Source organism: Macrotis lagotis, chromosome 5, assembly GCF_037893015.1.
Source record: "Macrotis lagotis isolate mMagLag1 chromosome 5, bilby.v1.9.chrom.fasta, whole genome shotgun sequence".
Lineage (NCBI taxonomy): Eukaryota > Metazoa > Chordata > Mammalia > Peramelemorphia > Peramelidae > Macrotis > Macrotis lagotis.
Window position 1 is genome coordinate 79,046,026 of NC_133662.1, and position 19,841 is coordinate 79,065,866.

Here is a 19,841-nt window from a genome sequence, read left to right on the forward strand (position 1 = left end):
CAAGAAACTTCATGGAGTAAAAAAAAAATCTCAGATTTAGAGTCAGAAGTGATCTGGATTCAAATCCTACCTCAAGTTGATGACCCTATGGCAAATAATGTAGGTAAAGTGTTTTACATTATTACACTACACTCTTTGAATATTAACTACTTTTTCCCTGAGAGGGAGCAAGGAAAAAAAGATTTTGTAAGAGATCCTTCCTCCCTTAAAATTTGTATTGGGCAATCATGCCTAGACTCGGGGCTCAAGTGACTCAAGGGTTACATTTCTCTTATGTCTACCATTCAGGAGGAAACCAGCTGCTGCTACTGTGTGGCAGAAGATGCAAAATAGATTCTTAAATATGTTTAATGTATCAATTGACTTTCTTATTTCTCTGCAACTTTATATAAACATCTATTTTTAGAGAATTTGGGAGACAGTTTAAATACTTCTTCATTAGAGACAGTATAATATGGAAAGTATGCTGCCCTTGAATGAGAGGACACAAATACAAAAGCTGACTTGGACATTTTAAAAGATCAATGTGGCCATGGAGTCAGGAGTACCTGAGTTGCCCTGGAGTCAGGAATACCTGAGTCCAAATCCAGCCTCAGACACTTAATAATTGCCTAGCTGTGTGGCCTTGGGCAAGCCACTTAACTCCATTGCCTTAAATAAAATTTTTAAAAAGGTCAATGTGACCTTAGGAAAGTCACTCACTGGGGCAGCTAGGTGTCACAGTGGGGGAAGTTAGATGGCACCATGGATAGAGCACCAGCTCTGGAGTTAGGAGGATCTGAGTTCAAATCTGGTCTCACACACACTTAATATTTACCTAGATGTGTGATCTTGGGCAAGTCACTTAACCTCATTCCTTGCTCTCATGAGGGTGCTATGGGGAAAATGCCTTGTATGAGCCATCTTGGGGCAGGTGGGTGGTACAGTAGATAGAGGACTGAATTTGGAATCAAGAAGATTCATCTTCGTGAGTTCAAATTGAACTTCAAAAACATACTAGGTGTGTGACCTTGGACAAGTCATTTAACCCAGTTGGTCTTAGTTCTTCATTTGTAAAATGAGATGGGGAAGAAAATGGCAAACCCCTCCAATATCCTTTCAAGAAAAGATGGGGATCACAAACAGTCAGACACAACTGAAGCAACACAACAATAATATAAGGCATCCTGGAGCAGCATAAAGCATGATGGAATGAGAGGACTTGAGTTCAAATTCTGCCTCTCAAATTTACTATGAGCTTGATCTTGTGAAAGTCATTGATACCTAGGCTCAGTTTCCTCATCTGTAAAATATAAATTTCTTATAAAATTCCTTCTATCAATATTTCTATGATCTATGACTTTGGCTCTGGCATTTACTATTTGTGTTTTTTTTAATTGCTTATTCTCTGGACCTCAGTTTCTCCAAAATGGAAAAATTAGGGGTTTAACTATTTGATCTCTATAATCTCTTTCAGTTCTAAATCAATGATTTTACTCGATAGCAAATTTCATTCACATTATATATTAATTTATTAAATGAACTAAGACTCTCTTACTGGTTGAATTCAACTCACAGGGTTTTGGTAGTATTTAACTAATTAGAATTCTCTCCACCCAAGTTCTATCACTAAAGAAAATAATAGAAAAACAAGCTTCTGAGCTTTCTGATTTTGTATTTTCTCCAGTTTGAAATACTATTATCCATGCATTTGGTGAGTTCCTATTGATATTCCTTTCAAGGGTCTGTTTCTATGGTAATTCAAGGTTTTTCATAATGCCAGTTTCACCATAGTTTATGGTTCTTATATTTTAGAAAAACCACACTCAGTTGTATTAGCTAAGTCACAATACTAATTACTACTGAAAAGTATTTCAAAGTCATTTAGTTCAATCCCACTCTCACCTCCCCTTTTACAGATGAGGAAAGTGAGGCTCAAAGAGATTTGAGTCACATATATTGTTCTACATAAAATAGAAGGAAAAGGTGGATGTGATTATTTCTTCTACTAATGCTATAATATACCCACATTGTTCCAGAATTTCTTAGATCTTATATTTTAGACAATCTTACACTTTAATGATGTGGTATTGTAATTTTGTTGCTTCTTCACAGCTTTCAGATGAGATAGGCTCAAGTGGTCTGTCTAGGCAACATAGGTAACATTGCTTAATGAAAAAAAAAACCCACACCAGACTTGAAATTAGAAAGTGTGGGATTTTATCTCAGCTCTGAAAGGTCACATGACATTTTAGTCATGTAAAGCAAGACAATTAACTTCTCTAAATCATAGTTTTTCTTCACATACTAAAAAGGGATGATAGATTCTTTTTGTTACCTATTTCACCTTTATCTAAAGTACTACAAGAGTTACAGTAGAAAGTTGAATTTGAAGACATAAGATCTGGGTTTTAAACCTTGCTTTGCCTTCTTATACCTTACTCCCCATCATGTACTCTTCCATCCATTGACACTGGCCTCCTGGCTGTTACATGAAAAAGGATATGCCATCTCATGACTCTGGGCATATTCTCCATCTGTCAACCATGCCTAGAATGCCTTCTCTCATAAAGTCTTTGGGTTCCAGGAGGAGTATGTTGCAAAGTTGAATGAAATAAATTATTATGAAACTACTAAGCCCAGCATGAGAACGTTTGTGATTCCTTACATAAGATGTACCTCCTGACAAAGTCTTTTCACCAAACATTGAGTGTACCTACTGACAGAGACTGAATGAATGCAGCTACCAATTGTGGAACTTTGACTGAATGTTGCCAAATCAAAACCCCTAAGCCCAGCATTACTACACTGGCATGGTACCTCAATGATATGGGGAAAGACCTACATCTAAAAGATCAAGGTACCCCATTAATATCTACATCAGCACCAGAAGTCCTGTTTCCTGACTACTGACTAAGATGATTGTGGAAGACAAAATGAGAAGGATATTTTTCCACAACACTCTCCTCACTTTAGGCAACATAATATACATGTCATGATAGCAATCATTTGATGTCATGTTCTTGTCCAATTATTACTCTGACAACTGACCTCTCTGGTTTCCTTTAATTCTAACTAAAATCCAATCTTCTTGGCCTTCCCTAACTCCTTCATTCCAGTAATTCCCTCTTTTAATTATTTCCTATTTATCCTACATGTAATTTGTTTTATATGTATATGATTGCATGTTGTTTCTATTCCTTAAAGGAAGCAACTATTGTTCACCTCTTTCTGTATCCCCAACACTTCAAAATAGTGCCTGGCATATCATAGGTCTTAATCAATTTTAATTGACTGATTTTCACTGTGTGATATTGAGTAAAGCATTCCATCTTTCTGGACCTCAGTTTCATCCTCTGCAAAATGGGGGGGCTAAATAAGAAGGTCTTTAAAGTTCCATCTATTTCCCTTATAATCTTATGCTCCTACCCTGATATTTTCTTTTGCAAATTACTTGCTGACTCTTCTTAAGTCTATTTCTATCACATATCTTATATCAGTTGTGTTCCTTCCACTGGCATTACCAGAGTCTTTGTTCAGGTATTAAGTGCCTTTTTTGGACTTTTTCAACACTGGATTCCTGGTTTCCAGTCTCTCTCCTCTACAAATTATCTTTCACACATTTGTCAACTGATATTCCTAAAACACATATTTCTAGGCAGCTAGATGGTACAATGGATTGAGTGCTGGTAGAGAGGATGGGTTGCAAGCTTTAGTGACTGAAAGGATGTTGATATTCTCAAAAAATAAAGAAAATTTTAGAACAAGAACCAAATTAGGAAGAAAATAATGTAATCCATTTCTGACAAGTTGAGCTTGAGGTGATAATGTGATATCCACTTGGAGATATCCAAGAAGCAGATGGTGAAATGGAACTGGAACTCAAGAGGAATTGATCTAGTCATCTGCACAGGAATGAAAAAATAATCTGTAAAAGTTAATCAGCAAGAGGGAAAATATCAATAGAGAAGACAAGGGCACTGAGCTTTGGGGGAAACTATGGTTAAGAAAATATGACATAGCTGATGATCTAGCAAAGAAAATACAATTTTCAAGTATCCATCAAGTACATACTAAATGATAAGCATTGATGGAAAACTGAAGGAGAACCAAGAGAAGAAGTTTCAGGGGATAAATGAGTTTCTAGGAGGAGTAATCAACAGAAGCAAATAAACAGAGAAGTTAAGAAGCAATTATTTTTAAAATGGTTGGTAACCTTGGAGAGAGTGGTTTTAGTTATGTAGTATAAGCAAAAGAGGTTGTAAGTAGTTGAGAAGGGAGTGGGAAAAGAATCAAGAGCAAAGTACAAGTTGATACTAGCAAGGAAAAGGAATATCTCTTCCTCAGAGACTAGAGCAAAGGAGCCTGGGTTAGAAAGAGAGTAGTAGTATATATGGAAAAGAAAAAGGGAAATTGTGATTACAGAAAAAGCAATACTTGATCATGGAAAGATCATTTTCTTAGTAAGGTACAAGATGAGATCTTGCTGAGAGGGAGAGGAGAGATTGTATAAATTTGAGGAGAAAAGAGAAGGTTTGGAATAATTTTTATCAGCAAAGCCACACAGAGATAGCAATTAACAAACACTGTGACTTTTCCTTCCCATGAAAAGAGGAAAAGCATGGATGCCAACAGGAAAGTCTTGGAGTGTGACCCTCAGTCAAAGCCAATACACAGTGAGTGGCTTCAGAGAAGGGAACCATGCAAGGGAGCTTTTACCCTCTAATACAGAGCTGAGTTCAAACTTATATATAGCAGTTTAGACAAAGGTTCATCCATGAGAAGAATATGAAATTATACTGTCATCTATAGGTAAAGATAGTATGGGTAGGAATAATGAAATGAGGGTTTTTTTCTTATATTGCTTAGGATTAGAAGAATGAAGTACAGGACAAAGGAACTTAACTTTAACTGTACTATGCAGCAAGAGGCTGATGGGAAGATGATGGTGGTAATACTTGTTCTCTGGGTCTATCAGCTTCACATTTATGCATTCTTCTTATCTGTCAAACCAGTTTTCACCTGCTCACAGGGAGACGATTAATTTGTAAAGAATCAAAGGATTGTCCTGCAGAAGGGAGAAACTAGTTTAGAATGTATGAAATAGATGCATAGTGGATCCAATTGTCATAGCTACATAAAAAAATTCTTTCATGATATTTCACAATAATTAATTAAAAACATAAAAGGCAGAATGATGATGGGGTAGTTCAAGGTTAAGATATAACATGATATGGATGGCAACAAGACAAGAGAACAAAGGACCTAAGACTAGAAGATGGTATAAAGTTGAATTCATTAACATTGGGATCAACATTGCAAAGGGATCCCAGAACAGAGATATTAGACTGGTGAACTTACCATGAACTTGAGAGAAATAATTATTAACCAATTATTAACATAGGGGAATCCAGGTTCTCCCCCTTTTTTATTTCCTCATTCAAAGTCCAATCCTTGTGAAGGACATTGCTGATATAAGAAATCTGGGTTAACTTTCTTGTTAGTCTTGATTGAGACTCCACACAACTAGGACTTAAGTGACTTGTGGGGAGGTAAATTTTCTAGATTGTCTGAAGTCAGGATGGTCTGGTCAGAGATGAGTAACAGTGACATAAGTAAAGTCAAGTCTCTGATCCTTATCAGAATAATCCCATCTCTCATTATAATATTCATTGTCATATTACTGTTAATTAATCAATCAGAGTTGATCTCTGCCTGTCAGAACACCCATGCTTCTAAGGATATTCTAACTCTCACTGGCCCCTAGAGTTTGTCATTGACTTCAAGAACGCCACTGACCTCTTTATTTGCTAGCCTTAATTAACAAAGATGATTGTTAATTACCCAGAAATTATGTATCTTGGATTTTTCATTCTTTACAGAATAATAGAAGTGATCATAATGAGTATGAGAAACAGTTTTTGCAAGAGGGAGCACAGAGGGAAATAGAAGAAAAGAAGAGCATTAGTTAGAGAAATCTTATAGTTTTCATGCATGAATTAGAACATTTATGCATGGTGTTGAGATCCTAACTGTGTGTAGCTAAGATGGAGTGAAAGTATAGGCCATAGGAAGTGAGGTAGTAGATGGGGTGACTGGACAATGTGCTTGAAAATGCATTGGTATGAATAATGATATTTCTAAGTACAAAGGCAGGTAGTAGGGAGAAGCTATTCTAATACAGACTTTTTTATATAATATAGATAGATAGATAGATAGACAGACAGACAGACAGACAGACAGACAGATAGATAGATAGATAGATAGATAGAGATAGTTGATGTCTTTCAAATGAAGCACTCTAGCAATAGATGCTTTAGTCCCTGCCCAAATATTCTGGAATTGTTTAAATACAGAAAATTTTTGCCCATAATAATGGTTTAGTTTTATATCATACTTTATGAGTGGAAATTATAGTAACAGCTATCTCTCATGTTGTTGTGAAATCATATTTGTAAGGTGAATAAAGCATTTTGTAAATGCTAGTTATATTATTATAATTCTGAAATGATTTTACATTCATTTTATTTATGAGCCTTCATAATAATCCAGTGAGGACGTCTCTGCAAGTATTTTATCCCCATTTTTTAAATGAAGAAATTGAGGTTCAGAACCATAAATGATTTGCCTACACAGTGAGACTGCTAGAACTCAAACCCCAAACAAATCCAAAATTCTTTGTATTAAGACATTAAGAAATCAGAAGCCACTGTAAGTTAGGATGGAATTGAATTGATATGACATAATTTGAATAACAAAATGAAAAGTGTTCAATTGCCCAAGTGTTGAATTTTTTTAGTCATTCAAGTAGAGGAAAAATATATGAATTTCTTCATATTCTCATCTTCTCATTTCTTCTCCGTTTGATTTTCTTTGCTGCTGATTATCTTTGTTTACTCCTCAATCTCTTTCTCTTCTCACTTCCTAAAGACTTCCTCTTCTTCACCTTCTTAATGCTATATACTTCCTCTCTTTGTTTCCTTTATAGTTCTATTTCTGTATTTTGTTTCCCTGTTAGCCAGTTAAGATTGCAAAAGTTTATGAGAACAGGTTGTTCCTTCAAAAATCTAATTGGAAAATTGCAATCAGCTGATTTCCTGGCAGACTCATTAGAAAAACTTTCACCTGTGCATTAAAAGAAATGATCTTAATGAAGAGACCAAGGAAGAACATCAAGTTGTCAGTAATTCATATATGAGAAGAACTTCATTCTCAGATGCCTAGTAAGGGGTAGGGGTGCAGGGAGATTGGAGAGGGCCCCATACTGCTTCTTTCTCTAGATCACAGAATGTAGTATGAACTACTCATTCTTTCATTTATTAAATGAGTATTGAGTTTCAGTTATATGAACAGAAAGTGTGTTTTTGCTATTTTAGATTACTCTTTATGGGGTGACTGTACTTTAGTGGGAAGATGGTAAGGTCTGTTCTCTCAGTGCTCTGGTTTCAAAATATCGTTAGTTAATTAATTAAAAAAAACTATCAGGCTCTAGAAAACTGGCTCATATCTCCCATACTCATAAGAATAATTCATATCAGGAACTCAATGCATTAATTTACAATATGAGATATATTTTACTCAAGAGCTAATATTACAATGGTTCCAAAACCCCACAAGCATGGGAAATATAATGTTCCTAGTTAGAAGCAGTAACTAAAGGATCCTGAGAAGAAGCCACATTGGACTAGGACAAAGACAGAGAAAGGAAACTGGGTGCCTGCCAACAATGGTAGCTAGTTTCTAGTGAAAGGCACTATCACCTGGAATTAACTATCATCATCAGAAATTGAAGGCTTGCCTAAATTATTGGTAAACTTATTGTGTGATCTTCTTGAACAGAACTTTCTGTTTTTACACACTGCTGGGATCTGACGAAATTATGCTCTCTATTCTTTTCCACTATCCCCTCTCTTCAATCATTACCTAGTAAACCAATATCACTTACCATTTGGAGTTTGCTGCTGTTTTTTTTTTTTTTTACCAAAAAGACCTTGTTTATTTGATATCTGTCCTTTAGTGATGAATTTTTGTCTCCATATAAGGACAGAATGACTGCAATTACTTTCTGGCTTAAAGGTTTTTCTACAGAAGTGAGTAGAAAGGGAGACAGAAGAGGGAAAAGACAGATATGAACCTATGAGACCAAATTCCCTGGATTTTAAGAGAAATACTTTGAACTTTTATTAAGTTCTTTGGAAACTCAAATAGATTGAGAGGGAGTACTTCCTAGGTATCAATAATTTTTGAAAAAAGAATACACTCAGAAAATATAAGAAGCATCAGAAGTCACGTAAAAAATCAAGACCTTATGTGTGAGTAGTGCCTGGCTAACCAACTCTTCCTCAGTCTGTGATGCTAAATATTCTTTGTTTTTAGAATAGGAACAAATCTAGAAGTGTGAGTAAAAGGCAGAAAATAGAGCTAAGGTAGAACCACTTGAATGTTTTATCCTTCATTCTAGAAGAAGTCCATGACATCATGGAGGTGATGTCATGACAAGTACATGAATTAATTACCTGCCTCACTTTCTCCTCCAGAGCCATCTGGGTCCAGTGGCCAGATATGAATCAGGATGACTGGAGATGACCCTGGATGTGAGGCAATCAGGGTTAAGTGACTTGCCCAAGGTCTCACAACTAGTAAGTGGCAAGTGTTGGAGACTGGATTTGAGTTTCTGACCTTCTGACTCCAAGACCAGTGTGCTTTCTACTGTGCCACCTAGCTTTCCCTATTTGAATGAAGTAAAGAAGAATGAAAGAATGGAGAGAAAGGTTCCAGATGAACTTAACTAGCCTTTATGCAGCTCTACAGTCATTTTTTTGGATTAATTCTTGTCCTAAACAAAAAGTGGTGAGTAGATAAAACAATCTATAGATGAAAAAGTTTTCTAGGTGTGTGTGTGTGTGTGTGTGTGTGTGTGTGTGTGTGTGTGTGTGTGAGAGAGAGAGCATAGAATTGGACCAAAAGGCGATTCCTATAAATAATAGAAGTCTAATCAAATATCCTTCTCCAATAAGAAAAGTTCTATAACAAGAACCAGAAAACCAAGACCAGTACTCTAAAATCCGAAAATCTCTTTCCCTGGATCAGTCATGAAAATCCTAACAAATGTTTAATCTATGTAATCTCCCATTTTTGTCCTTTATAAGCATAATGTTGGGGGGAAGCATATGACACAAGAACCCTAATGAATCTAATAACAGCAGAGGCCCAATTCCATTAGTTTCTACCTAACACTAAGACAAAACTTTTTTTTCTTCCTACACTGTTCACTTCCCTCACTTGTTTGACTTTTTTTATATCTCCACCATCTTTGAGGTCAAAGAAAGACCAAAAAAGTATTCTGAGTAGTTTGTATTCACGTAAAATCTAAAACCCCTTGGAGCTTAGAGGGCACTGAAAATGGGACTTGTCTGCTCATAGGCATCTCTGTCCCCAGGTATCTTGAGGTCCAAGGTCTTTATGAAGTGCTTCAACACAATCAACTATGACTGTATCTAAATACAAATGACTATATCTAAGTGGGGAAAATGGTATGTTCTAACTGCAAAAAGAGTGAGGGTAGAAAAGCTGGGGCTCAAAGTTATCTATGTATTCCATTTGTCACTACAATACCACCAATAAAATAAGAAGTTATCTACCTATCTTTAAATTTAAAAATAATTTCATTATACTTTCTTTAGGTAGATTAATCTTTCTTATGCCTAGACCTGTTTATTTCTTCCGTGCAGAAGGAAATTTTCCTCACAAATACAGAACAACTCTCCTGCAACTGAGAGTCATGGAATTTTTTCCCCCTAAATCAATGAGTCAATAGAAATACTTGAACCTAGGTTTTAACTGATTGTGATCTCAGTCAACTAATGACTATGCCATGATTTTATTCATAATAATATTGTATATTTTCTATTGCTTGCTCCATTACCAGACTGTAAGTTCCATGGAGACAGGAACCAGATCATATCTCAACTTTGTATTTTTCTTAGTGCCTAGTAGAGTACTCCACATAACAGATGATTGTTGAAATTAAATTTAATGAGTTTTTATTTGTACTGTACATTTGTCAAACATAATGCCATGAGTGAAGTGCTGGTATGCCAAGTTACCCATATTCCTTTTTGCATTGTGGAGAGAAGAGTAGAGTGGACACTTTCTTCCAACTTTTTGGGGGGGGGTGTTAGGCTTTTTCAAGGCAATGGGGTTAAGTGGCTTGCCCAAGACCACACAGCTAGGTAATTATCAAGTGTCTGAGATCAGATTTGAACTCAGGTTCTCCTGACTCCAGTGCCAGTGCTCTATCCACTGCACCACCTATCCACCCCAACAACTTTTGATATTTAAACCATTTTTAAGAAATGTCTTAAAACTTTTCTAAAAGTCTAAGTATTTGCTAAATAAACTAATGTTCAATATGTGATCAAAAAAAACAAAGGAAGATTGAGATCAAAGAGGTAAATATTTTAAAAGCCACTCTAGCTACAGAATGGATTATCTGAAGGAGAAAGAGATGTAGGTCAGAGGGGTTTTTGTTGTTGTTGTTGCTGTTTTTTTCACCACTTAATTTAAGAGAATAAAAAGTAAGGAAAAGTATGGAGGCAAGAAAATTTAGTTGAAGGATCATACTACCTAAATGTGGACTGGCCTCCCAAATGAAGACCTGCAAGGTAATTCTTAAAACAAATGAAGGAACTTTGCAAATTGGATGAATATTTTAAAAATTACAGACACACACACACACACACACACACACACACATATATTTCTCAAATAAAATGGCAATTCTTTGTATCAAGCAAACCTTTACATTAAGTAATAAGTATCTTATGTATAGCAGCATTCATCAATCTTAGATATACATATGGGTGGGTCTATGTATGTAAATATATAAAAGTATAAATGAACATCTGTTTATGGGTATGCATATGTGAGTGTATACATCATATATCGTATACATAAAAGCTAAGAATGTCTAGTTACATTCACCTATGTCATATTATAAAGTATATATATATGTATGCATGCTTATATATACATATTAATATGAATATATATACATACTTGTGAGTGTATGTGTAGGTATACTGCAAAATAATTATACCCTGGGAATTAAGAGCAGCATTGAACAACAAAAATGAAAATAAAGGTGCTAAGAGAATAAAAACTTGCCTGTGGATTTTCTATGGAGTTGACAAGATTCTAAAGGTATTTTGTAATATATGTATACATATGTATGTGTGCATGCATGTTTTCTATTGTAAGCATGTTGCATATGCAATGTGTTTGTTTATATAACTCACTAGAAGTCTCCATGAAAACTGATTGAAAAGTATGGTGGCACTGTGGCTAGTAAACCGAAGCTAGAGTTAGAAACATCTAATTTCTGATCCCCCTTGTGATGTTTGAAATTCATGTGACTCAAAATGGATCAGTTCATTAACCAATTTGCCTGTGATAATATTTGTAGCACTTTCCATACACAATTGTCCTGAGACTCAAGTATAAATATTATGTACAGGTCTACTGAGTTGATAGGTGGTATAGTGGATAGAGTGCTGCATTCAGAGTCAGGAAGACATCTTCCTGAGTATAAATCTGGCCTCAGATATTTACCAGATGAAGAAGGAAATAGCAAACTACTCCAATATCTTTGCCAAGAAAACTACAAATGTGGTCATTAAGAATTGAACACGACACCAAAACAACGTCAGATATTATTTCCAAAACAATTTTCATAATGAACTGCTATGTTCATTGATTTCATTCAACTTCAACAGGGTACTCATAAGCTTCATTAATTAATTCATCAATATGCATTTATTAAACTTGAAGTTGTGGTTGCAGTCTTTGCAATGATTGTGACCCCATTTGGTTGTGGCTCTTTGTGATGTCATTGGGGTTTTCTTGGCAAAAATACTGGAGTGGTTTGCCATTCCTTCTCTGGCTCATTTTACAGATGAGAAAACTGAGACAAATAGGTTTAAGTGACTTGCCCAAGAGACACAATTAGTAACAAGCTGAGACTAGATTTCCATTCAGGTCTTTCTGAATCTAGATTCAGTGCTCTATTCATTATGCATATGCAATAAGAAATATGATTATTTTTCTATTATATTAATAACCATTTACTATTGGGGAGATCCAGGATATTTTTCCTGCCTATTTCCTGATTTTCTAATAGGGCAAATCAGTATCTCAAGAGTAGGACTAAAAATGAGATTAGATTTAACATTCTTCTCAAGCTCACCCAACTGGAAAAGTTTAGAACTGATCAAAAGGTAAAGAAATTTTAGTCCAAGTGAAGCTAGTCATACAGGTCTAAGTGAAGATGACCTTCCTTTGTCTAGACTACTTTGGGGAAGTGGTAGTGGTCTGAGTAATCAGCCCCTCATTAGAATGAGTCCACCTCTTATTATAATATATATTCTTTCAATTAATTATAAGCTAGTTAGAGTTGATTGCCATCTGTTGAGAACATCCACTCTCCCCAGGGCATATAAGCATCAAGAGGCTAACCATGATCCAATGTTGGTTCCTAAGAAACAGTCAAATGATTATCCTTATATTATTAGTCATAATTAATAAAAATAATTATCCAGAAATTATGTCTCTCAAATTTTTACATGTCACATCCACCTGGCTGCACTGACCATTACTGCAGGTAATATTCTAGGCACTGGGAATATATGAACATAACTGAAACTGTCTCTGACTTTCAAAAGTTTACATTTCATTTCAGGAGACAATATCAAAAATACTTCTTATTATACTTGTGGAGCTAAATTTATTCCTAAGTAATTAAGAACACAGATTTTTTTTTAAATGTCCCTTTGCTAGAGTACCTCAAATCCATGAAATGAGATATAAATATCGTCCAGTTGTTCTGTCTTCCTGAAATATTTACCAACTGTACAAATCCAGAATTCCATTAGAAGAATTGTAGGCAGAGTATATTATGAAAATGAGATTTCAATGAGATCTTCTATGGGAGGGAAGGGTGTCCAAATCAATATACAAAGCTCACTTACATCCCTTGACCTCAAAATTAAAGTCAGAGAGTTCACAGTGGGAAAGGAAGAGCTCTGAGGATCAGAGAATGTTAGAAATGGAAGGTACCATGGAGATCATCCAGTCCAAAACTTTCTACCTCCATTTTATCATTGCAAAAACAGTTCAAGAAAGGTAACTTACCTGGCATCATCTAGTCAATTTTTTTCAAAGTCAGAACTACAAGATATGTCATTTGACTTCAAACATAGTACCATTTGTATTATCTTTACATTTAAATTTTTCTTTGTGTAACTCAGCAGAGTTTGAAGGTCAACGAGGTAGATGACCTATGCTGACTAAACTCAGAGCCACACTTTGGTCATTGCCAGAGGTTTTTAGTACTCATTTCAGATTTGGTCAGAGTGCATTAATATACAAATATAGTTTATCCACAAGTATATGTAGCCATTCTTGGACCAATTGAAGTATCTTGGCTTCTATTCTCCTATCAGGTTCTTTAAAGGACCATTGATGAGTCCTGCAATGGAAAGTGTTCATTTTCTAAATGGCTTTAGAACTTTGAATTACATCTCCAAAATCTAATTCCTCCTCTTAAAACTAATAAAAGATAGCATTTACATAGAACTTTAAGATTTTCAAAGCACTTTAAAAATATTATGTCATTTTTGTCCTCATAAAAAACAACCCTGGTAGATAGGCACTATTATTTTACAGTTAAGAAAACTGAGGTAGGCAGAGGTTAAGTAAATTGCTCAAGTCTCACAGTTAATTAAATAGGTGAGGCTTGATTCAAACTTAGTGTCCTAACTCCATGTCTAGCACTCTTATCCACTCTACTTCTTGGGTAAGTTAGCTACAGGGCTTCTACCCAGGATTCACAGATTCAGAGCTATTTGTCCAACATGGGGCAAAAAATTAGAAATCCCTGAAAGCATATGTACTCCTTCAAAGGAGGCAATTATTATGATGATAGCTTATTGCTCTGGGAAGCCAGACCCTGTTGAGAAGAATGAAAGAAGCAATAAGACTTCCTTCTAAGATCATGGATAAATCATGTCCCTTCTCTTAGGGAATACAGATCCTCCAGATTCTTTCTATTGTGATATCTGGGGGAGGGACAGTATATATTTTAAGCTCTCTTCCAATCCTTTCCTTTATTTACTCTTATGCCTACCACTGCTTCTAACTCCCAGTAATCAGGTTTCTTGCATGTCAGCTAGCATGAGTTATTAGCAAGAAGAATTATTCAAAAGCATTGTCCTTCAGGGCCCAACCCTGATATCATCTCTCCCAAGAGAATGGAATCAGAAAACTGATAAATGGAAGGAACATCATAATCATGTAGTTCAATCCATATACACACACAAGAAAAATAATCATTCTAGTATATCTGACAAGTTGTTGTCCAGCCTCTGGTTGAAGGCTTCCAAGGAGGGAAAACATCCCACCTCCTAGGGAAGTCCATTCCATTTTTGCACAACTCCTGATATCAAGAGCAGTATGAGATATTTTGTTAAGAACTTTGCCAAAATCTAAGTTCTTAGGTGTTATCTTACTATTCCCTTTATTTTTTGTAAAAACTGTTGTTTTTGTTTTCTCATTTCTAGAAGAAATGTCATTCTTTCTCACAGAGAAAGTAGAAGAAAAACAATACTTGGGCAGCTCTTCCTTCTCCCTGTAATCTGTCCTTCACAAAGCAAATCTGCAACTCATCCCTTACCTACTAGTTTAGTAATTCTTTCAAAAATGGAATGAAGTTAGTCTGACATGACCTGCTCTTGATGAAGCCATTTTGAGTCTTGGTCTCTGTTTCCTTTCCCTTCTCTTATTTTGCTCAGCAACCATTTCTTTAATGATCTCTTAGAATTTTCAAAGGAATAAAAATCACTTGTAGATACTATTCTTCATTTTATTTTTTAATTAAGAAGGTGCCCTTCTCTAACTTCTCCCTTTATGTCCTTGATTGTTTAAATATTAGTGGCTCAATAATCAAATCTACCAGTTATTTCAGTAACCAAAGATATAGTTCATTAAAATAAGATGACTTAAATTCACTAAAAGTGGTTAGGTATTCTATTATTATTTTCTTTGTTGGGTATAAAAATTCTGTGTTATTTTTGTTCTCTCATTTCCAGTACAAATGTCATTCTTCTTGGCAGAGAAAATAAAAAGAAAACAACACTTGAACAATTCCTCCTTCTCCCTGTCATTGTTCCTTCACATCAAGCAAAAGTGTTATCCTTTCTTTAACACTTCCCCCCCCAATAATTTTTAAGGAAACACCATAAGTTGCTCTTAGTTTCTTTCACCAGAATTCATTTATTCTGACATCTAACATTCTTAATACTATTTTTATTAACACTCATTTTATTTACATATTCATTATATTTAGATAAAATGTTCTAATATTCATTCTATGCTACCTATCTGAGTCATTTGATGAGTTACACACACACACACACACACAAACACAGACAGACACATATCCTCTTCAGGTATTTCCTATTTTTCCCTCTTCAATGGAATTTTCCCCCCATATGTATTCAGAATTTCATCTTTGAGCATCTCCCATCCCTCTTGAGTTGACTTCCCCTATATTATTTTAGTTCATAGAATACTCCCTCATTTACTTCTTAAAGATCTCTCAATCCATGGGAAGGAAGAGACAAAACTCTCACTCTTTGCAGATGACATGATGGTCTACCTAGAGATTCCCAAGAAATCATCCAAAAAACTACTGGAAACAATTGGCAATTTTAGCAAAGTTGCAGGTTATAAAATAAACCCTCATAAATGCTCAACTTTTCTATATATGTCTAGCAAGGTACAGTAGGAAGAACTAGAAAGAGAAATCCCATTCAAAGTAACCTCAGACAATATAAAATACCTGGAAGTCTATTTGCCAACACAGACTCAGAAACTTTTTGAAAATAATTATAAAACATATCCCACACAAATTAAATCAGATTTAAATAACTGGGAAAATATCAACTGTTCATGGATAGGTAGAGCTAATATAATAAAAATGACAATTCTACCAAAACTAAACTACCTGTTTAGTGCCCTACCAATCGAAATTCTAAAAAATTACTTTAATGAGTTAGAAAAAATTGTAAGTAAATTCATATGGAGAAATAAAAAGTCTAGAATTTCCAGGAGCTTAATGAAAAAAAGTGCAAAGGAAGGGGGCTTAGCCCTGCCTGATCTAAAATTATATTATAAAGCATCAGTCATCAAAACTGTTTGGTATTGGCTAAGAAATAGAGTGGTGGACCAGTGGAATAGACTAGGTGTAAAAGCAGGAGATGATTATAGTAATCTGCTGTGTGATAAACCCAAAGAGTCCAGGGATTGGGATAAAAACTCTCTCTTTGATAAAAACTGCTGGAAAAATTGGAAGTTAATATGGAAGAAACTTAGATTAGACCAACATCTCCCACCCTTTACCAAGATAAGATCCAAATGGTTACAGGATTTAGACATAAAAAACAATACTATAAGCAAATTAGAAGGTCAAGGACTTGTTTACCTGTCAGATCTATGGAAAGGGAATCAGTTTATGACTAAGGAAGAGTTGGAGAACATCACCAAAAACCAACTAGTTGATTTCGATTACATTAAATTAAAAAGGTTTTGTACAGATAAAACCACTGTAAAGAAATGTAGTAAATTGGGAAACAATCTTTACAACTAATGATTCTGACAAAGGACTCATTTCTAAAGTATACAGAGAACTGAGTCATATTTTTAAAACAAAAAAGCCAGTCCACAATTGACAAATGGTCAAAGGATATGCAAAGGCAATTTACAGATGAGGAGATCAAAGCAATCCAAAGCCATATGAAAAATTGCTCTAAATCATTAATTATTAGTGAAATGCAAATTGAAGCTTCTCTGAGGTACCACCTCATACCTCTCAGACTGGCCAATATGACTAGAAAGGATAATGATCATTGTTGGAAGGGTTGTGGGAAATCTGGGATGCTATTACATTGTTGGTGGAGCTGTGAACTCATCCAACCTTTCTGGATAGCAATTTGGAACTACACCCAAAGGGCAACAAAAATGTGTATACCCTTTGATCCAACAATACAACTACTGGGTATATACCCTGAAGAGATGATGAAAAAGGGTAAAAACATCATTTGTACAAAAATATTCATAGCAGCCCTGTTGGTGGTGGCAAAGAATTGGAAATCAAGTAAATGTCCTTCAATTGGGGAATGGCTTAGCAAACTGTAGTACATGTATGTCACGGAATACTATTGTTCTATTAGAAACCAGGAGGGACTGGAATTCAGGGAAGCCTGGAGGGATTTTCATGAACTGATACTGAGTGAGATGAGTAGAACCAGAAAAACACTGTATACCCTAACAGCAACATGGGGGGGTGATGTTCAACCTTGAAGGACTCGCTCATTCCATCAGTGCAACAATCAGGAACAGTTTTGGTCTGTCTGCCAAGGAGAGTGCCATCTGTATCCAGATAAAGAGCCGTGGAGTTTGAACAAAGTTCAAGGATTATTCCCTTTAATTTAGAAAAAAACCAGATATCTTATTGTCTGATCTTGTTATCTCTTAGACTTTTTGTTTCCTCCTTAAGGATATGATTTCTCTCTCATCACACTCAATTTGGATCAAGGTACAACATGGAAACAAAGTAAAGACTGACAGATTGCTTTCCGTGGGTGGGGGTGGGGGAGGGAAGTAAGATTGGGGGGAAAATAGTAAAACTGATATAATATCTTTAATAAAAAAAAATCTCAATTCATAGACTAGATTTGATCCTGGGGGGAATCTTGCTTCTAAAAGAATTATGTTCTCTCTAAATGACACTGATTCTACTCTGGAGTAAAATTCTGGAGAAATATCTAAAATCCATCTTGGAAATTGTTTTCATCTAAGTCTCTTTAAATGTGCATAATATGGGGTGCAGCTAGGTGGCACACTGGATAGAGCACCGGCCCTGTAGTCAGGAATACCTGAGTTCAAATCTGACCTCAGACACTTACTAATACCTAGCTGTGTGGCCTTGGGCAAGCCACTTAACCCCATTTGCCTTGCAAAAACCTAAAAACAAACAACAACAAAAAAACAGAATAAATGTGTATAATAGGGTACCCAGTTCCTGCAAGACATTACTCAATACAGATATCAGGTATGGTACAAACTTTATTGCCTCCATCACAGAAACTGAATAAGCTCAAAGGGTTCTGTGTTGTATGTGCACAAATAGAGGAAATATAAAATGTTCAGACAGTCCATTTATTATCATGGAACTCAAAGACATTTTTCACTGAGCAAATTCTTTCAATTTGTCTTACATGATATGCATCATCTGAAGAACTCAAAGCAAAATCATGGAAAGTTTGCCTCTGGGTCCAAACCTCCCAGTCAGTTATGATATTGCTCTACCACTTTGGTTTTATGATCCAATGTTGGCAATCTTTTCTTTTGAGACACATTTTTTTAACCTTTTTTATTTTTCTCAATTATATGTCAAGACAATTTTGCATTCATTTTTACAGACTTTTGAGTTCCAAATTTCTCTCCCTTTCCTTCTTCCCTCCTCTCTCCTTCCAAAAATGATGGGCAATTGGATATAGGTTATATATGCGCTACCTTGTAAAACATGTTTCCATATTAGTCATAGTTGTAAAAAGAAGACAAATCAAAAGAAAAACCAACATGAAATAAATTAAAGTAAATGAAAAAAGTATGCTTCTTGTAAACAACATATTGTAGGAGTCTCTCTTTTTTTACTCCCCTCTGCATGTATATTTATGGTTAAATGCATACATATGTATAATATCATTATATATAGTTGTAATCCTTCTAGTTATATTACTAGTGGTACAATTTTTAAGAATTGCAAACATCATCTTATCATTTAAGATTATAAACCATTGGATACTTTATGTTTTCTTTTCTCTTTTAAGTCTTCTCTTGGGTCTTGATACTTGAGATTAAATTTTTTGTTTAGTTCTTATCTTCTCCTTATGAAAGCTTTAAATCCTTTTATTTCATTAAAATACCATTTTCCCTTGAAGCATTATCCTTAATTTTACAAGGTCGATGATTCTTGATTATATTCCTAGCTCCTTTCCTTTCTAGAAGATCATGTTCCATGGCCTCTAATCCTTTAATGTTTCAGCAATTTAGTCCTATAAAATCCTGATTGTGATTCCCTGATAGTTGAATTGTTTTTTTTTCCTGGTTACTCACTGTATATTTTCCTTGACATAATAGTTCTGTAATTTTGACTGTAATGTTTTTTGGAGTTTTTCTTTCTGTATAACTTCTCTGAAGATATTCAATGCCTATTTTTCTCTCTACTTCCAGAATATCAGGGAAGTTTTCCTTGAAAATTTCTTGAAAAAGGTTGTCTAGGACCTCTTTTTGATTATGGCTTTCAGGTATGACAATGATTCTGAAATTTTCCTCACCTTTATCTATTTTCCAAGCCTATTGTTTTGCCAACTAGGTATTACATTTTCTTCTATTTTTTTCTTTCTTTTGAATGTGTTTGATTGATTCTTGATGTCTCACAGAGTTATGAGATTCCACTTGCCCACTTCTAACTTTTAAGGAGTTGTTTTCCTCAATTAACTTTTGTATTTCTTTTTCTTATTAGTCCAACGTTACTTTTTAAGAATTTTTCCAGGGTAGTTAGGTGGCACAGTAGATAGAGCACTGGCCCTGGAGTCAGGAAGTCCTGTTTTCAAATCGGGCCTCAGACACTTAATAATTAACTAGCTGTTTGACTTTGGACAAGTCACTTAACCCCATTGCCTTGCCAAAAAAAAAAGAGAATGTTTTCATCTGTGGATTTTTTATCTCCTTTTCAATTTGAC